The sequence below is a fragment of the Ostrea edulis genome, chromosome 7, assembly GCF_947568905.1.
Source record: "Ostrea edulis chromosome 7, xbOstEdul1.1, whole genome shotgun sequence".
NCBI lineage: Eukaryota > Metazoa > Mollusca > Bivalvia > Ostreida > Ostreidae > Ostrea > Ostrea edulis.
Window position 1 is genome coordinate 13,441,234 of NC_079170.1, and position 5,640 is coordinate 13,446,873.

The following is a 5,640-nucleotide window of genomic DNA, read 5'->3' on the forward strand; positions in this document are numbered from 1 at the left end:
CACACACCTTTAATATTGGTTATATTATTTAAAAAAAAGTGAGCGAGAGAAAAAGAGAGATATGATATATATAACAGTATGGTATTTATATTATTCCGGGAATTTCATCACTGCATTGATTCAATCTCTACCCAGAATTATCGTTCCTTACACTCACCGCCGATGTAATGTGCATGCTTTGGCTGTACAGGCAATTTCTGCATATCTAATTGTGTTTTAGTCGTCCAAAATATTGATTAAAATTAACAATGAAGAATTGATGATATGCTAAAGATATCTTGATCCCGATATTTATTCGAGGCAAACTATATCAAGTGATTGGACAGACGTATTTTTGCATCGATCGATCGGAGAATTCTGAACTGTGTATAGCCTGCTGTTGACGTTGGTATTGCGAATTCAGTTAAAATGTTGTACAAGACTAGCTGCATTTTTGAGCTAGCAATAAATAGTTACTTCATGTAATTAAATATTCTTTTCACTTAGTTCGTGACGTTTCTATATGAGTGAAAAAATCTCAAGTGAGACGTTAAATAAGATATAATCAATAATTAATCACTTAGTTCGTTAATCCCCATTTCTTTAAGGTTTACCAGCTAATTCTTTGGACCACCTTTTAAAAGAGATATTTAGCTCTTACACTTCCCAAAATCTTTCCGACCCATAAATTAGGTGCTTGCACCAATGTTTACTTGTAAACACCTTTAAGTTGATCCTGTCGCAGTAGGCCTAGTGTAAATCAACGGATATATATGTATTTAAACTATTGTCAAGTTGTCAACTTAGTCAATAATTCATTTCCATCAGGAAGTCTTAGATATTTAGTGATTGTACAAGTTCGATAGTATGTTTATTTACACTTGCAAACCAAGACACTACGTACGTCTATGATTTAAATTCTGTACTGTGGATAACACAACGTTGATCATTGATGGAACATACTGATATGATGTCTGATTGGAAACGATGATAGTGACGTTATATATGTTTTGTTTGGATGTTATTTACGTCACATTTGAGTCTGTTTCACTCATCTAGATACGTCGATCAATTTTAGGTAAAGTGCCTCAAATTTTGTATTATGTATTTCGAGCATCTAGCCGCAGCAGCGAGGGATATTTATTGTGCCAACACCTACAATGACACGTGACCTCTGTCTGCAAAGGTCAAGTACGGTGATTTTCCTAAAATTTGAGTTTCATACACAAACATGTCTGTCATTCACTTATAGATTAATTTCCATGGCACTTTTGATGAAAATCACTTGGCTTGATTTACACGGCGCTATCAAACTTTCACCTGAGCGATCGATAATATTGGGTAGTGACATGGGTTATCGGCCTAGCTTAATGACGTCATTTGAGACAACTCGTCAACAAGGAGTAGTCAAAGAACAATATGTGTTATTTTATTTTGATAAAGATATATTGAAAGACACCCCACACTAATTTTGATTGCAGTTTTGAATGAGAAGTATGTAAACTTGAAAATCATGAAAATAACAGATCATGATCATAAAGAGGAGGGGGTGAGCACTCATCCAATCCTGTTATTTTCATATGCGAATAAGGATATATAGAGTGACCCCCCCTCCCCCAATATTCTTGATAGCAGTATTAAATGAGGACAATCGGCTTATAAATTACAAATTGAAGTCATGTAGCGAAGGATGACCCCCCTCCCTCCCCAACGATTTAAGAATGCGAAGATCAGGCAGAATTCTTTCTTTAATTTGCTAATCAAGTATCAACTTCTCCTTTGTTCTCCACCCCCTCCCCCGAAAAAAAAAATGATGCTACGTACCTGTTTCCAAGAGACCGAATATGTACTGGGTAAAATAATTTTTTTTGAAAAATTGCTTTTAATAAATATCTTGTACGTATTTTTGTTTTTCGTATTCAATTTGGACCAGGCCTTTCCAGAACACCTTGGCAAGAGAGAGAGAGAGAGAGAGAGAGAGAGAGAGAGAGAGAGAGAGAGAGAGAGAGAGAGAGAGAGTGTGTGTGTGTGTGTGTACATCACCTGATGATTACCCCAGTTTTCCCAATCGTGGAAGAGGGTGGGGGTACATTTAAATGCTAAATGCTCGTAATATAAAGTTTTAGTAGCAATAGGCCTAGTAGCAATCTTCACAACACATGCATACTTTATAAGATTGATAAGAGTTTGGGTGTCATTAGGCAGGTCAAGTTCCCATAGTAAGGACATGGTTGTCATAAACAAAGAAAAAAAAAGTCTGAATATTTATATCTATTCAGGTATAGGCTATATACAGCCTGCCCAATTGCCCTTGTTACATATGTACTTGTAAATGTGCATCTATTGCATATATGATATTAAAAAAGAACTGCCACAACAATGGTCGACGTTTCGAATTGATCACTGATAAAGAAACCCCATGTCGTTGAAGACATAATAATGATTTGCTGTTATTCTGTTCTTAATTTTTAAAAACTTTTTAAGAACACTTGGAATCATTATCTAATTAAACAGGTCAACGTTGTTAGCTTTAAATCTGTTACATTATATTTGATATATTTGTATTAAAAATGCATGTAGTGTAATAAAGAATCAATTAGCAAAATAGGTAATAGGCATTCCAACCACCTTGCTCTATAGATATTGAAATCTAGTGATGTAACGTACGTGCCTATTTCTGCGGAAAATGAAGGAATTTTGGTCCGAGTTTTGCAAAAAGAAAATAAATTCGAGTTATTCGAGGATTATCCATATTTCTGCATTTTGTCTTTGGTTCAATTGTTTTTCCAATTTATTCCCAAATAATTTAATTTTGTTATATATGTTTCCGTGACCGTTAAAAGTGAAAGTAGAGTAATTCCCATTTTTTTTATGCGCCTCTGTGTCTCAAAAGGCAGATCTATATCGTCTGCGTTTGTTATTTGCAGATTCTTATGGCAAACTAATCCAAGCATTAATTGTTTGACTGGACATACTTATCAAATTGCAAAATAAGTAAACTTTTATGAGGTTAAATCAAGGAACAGTTTGCTTCAGTTCTATAACTTGCAAAAATTCGAAAACAGCCGATTTCCACATTCATTCTTTTTTAAAATTCATATAATTGTTCGCAGCCAACAACCGACACCATATTGATATTGAAAGAAGAATATTATAGGGTTATTGAACTTATTTTGGTGAATATTGGCACGAGTTGGCTGTCAAAATGCACGAGCTTGCGAGTGCATTTTGACAGCCAACGAGTGCCAGTATTCATCTATATAGGTTCAATAACCCTTTTATTATATAGCTAAAGTATTAAGCTGTTAAATTATATCCCTTTTCAATTAAAATACTCCAAAATAGACGAGAATTCATCAATATTGGCATCTAAGGTAAAGGTATGCAATATCAGCATGCATTTCTTAACTGTTCAATATTTAACCCATCACTAATGCATGAAGCAAACTGATTTTGTGAATGGGGACATCATGATTTATGTACAGTAAAACAATTTGCTTAAGTAAATATCAAATACCGGCTCTGTCAGATTTGGAGGACCATCGTCTGCCATTTAGACTTGTTTACGTCGTTACGATAACGTCAATATTGAACGCTCATACTCGGAATGTTTTGAGCGCATACAATTTACGCAATGCAAAGTTAGCGTTCAATAAATTCTCAGGATATTGAACATTAACATTCTCTAGATTTTACGCAGACTTTATAAGAAACTATTTATTAGCTATATAATAATAACGGATATTTAAGCTCGCAAAATATAAATCTGGTTGCTGCATGCAGAAGTGTTTGTGCTAAAGTTTATTCATATTGTAACGTGCCGGGTGTTTGCAGAGCAACTAGATTCGTGCCCGGTTCACCCGAGTTTTAATGAACAATGATGAATTTGATGAATTTCACCTATCTGATGTTTATCTATTGCAAAAGGTACACCTAGTCGCAAAATATACATATATCATTTGCACCTGTCTGGTGTTTGATATTTATCCCCTATGTACAATTGGCACTTTTCAGATATGCGCCTGTTTATAGCCACTGGCCTTACCACTGGTATCTGCCACCTGCCTGTAACAATTTTTGCCTGCCACTTGCATTTGCTACCTGCCTAGAACCACTTGTATGTGCCAGTTGCTGCGAGTTGCATATGTATGCAACTTGTCAATAAGCCACTTGCATATGCCACTAGTTGCTTATGATCAATGTTCACCATCACTTTGAATTCTCAGGTTTAATAATTTAATACTTAATAATTTAATTCGTAATGTATTCTAGTCTCTGATTGGTCAAATTCCAATTGAGGAACGCAGGTTATTTTTGTATAACCTAGATTGGTAAGGGGACACACCCCCTTGACAATCAGTTGAGGGAACTATTTTCTCTCTCTAAATTTACATCACAGCACTGCTTTGGGTCTTCTTTGAAATAATAAGTCAACGTGTGCAATAAGATACTCCGGCGTAATACACAGATTATTCTCTCGTTGTCAAGCAAGACGCGTAGAATCTACTTGTACGCAAATCACTGTTGTAAAACATCTTTCTCTGTATGCTGGTCGGATAATAGATTAAAACAGAAATAGTCTAGTCAATCTAGCAAATCACCTCAAAGTAATAAGTAATTGCAACAGAAACAAACTCGACGGAATTTGATAAACAAAAGCGTGATTAACAACATACAAAAAATCGGACAAAATCGGACAATGGGAAATATTTAGAATTTAGACTTAAATGTTTTAGTAAACCATCGATATTTTGTGGTGTTTACGGCACGCCGTACACGTAAAGGGGAGTAACTTAACTGTGACAGTCATCGGAATAAAATTATACACGACGATCTAAAGTGCATGTAATAAAAAACGCAATTAAACAGCTTAACAGTTGTAATAAAAAGGTGATTTTAAGACCTTCTATATACATACAAATATTGCTCAGCATCTCATATTCTTTGCCGACTTCCATTCCCGGGGAACTTTCGCGAATAAATCTTCAAAATATTTTGTTTGACCCTCTACTGAAATGATTTTAATTATAAAACACAATATTTACTTTAGAAGTTATGAATAATCAATTATAAATGAAATCTTAAAGAATTTACAAGGGGGGAATTACGGTTGTTAAAAACGAAAGTATGGAAAGCCATTCGGGTTAAAAGTTTCAGTTATTTTGAATCATTATCATTTGAGCAAGTGTTTTGTATTAAAAACTTTTATAAAACTAAGTAAGTAAAGTATTTTTGCTTTTCTTTTTCAAATTCAGGTTTGGGGAGTCATTCATGGGTAATAATAATGATAATAAAACATTGATAATATAAATAATAAAAATCAATGTAATTAAACACTTGCGCATAGTATCATGATTTGATGTAAAATCGAGTAGTTACTCTTTCTAATTAGTCTGGGCTCACGACCTGCGGAACCATATCTCCTAGCAGCATGCGAACAGCGCGCTAGACTGCCCGACCATCTATTCAAGACAAAACTTGTTTTCGATGACGATGGAATTGTCGCCACGCTGGCACACGATCATTGAGATTGGAAATGGGATACAGTTATTTATCGTAAATTTTAGAGGATCATACAAAATGCACATTGTGTTTGAAATGTCTATATATAAAGCACAGAAATAGCAACGAACTCTGAAATAAACATAACTGCCCTAAGGG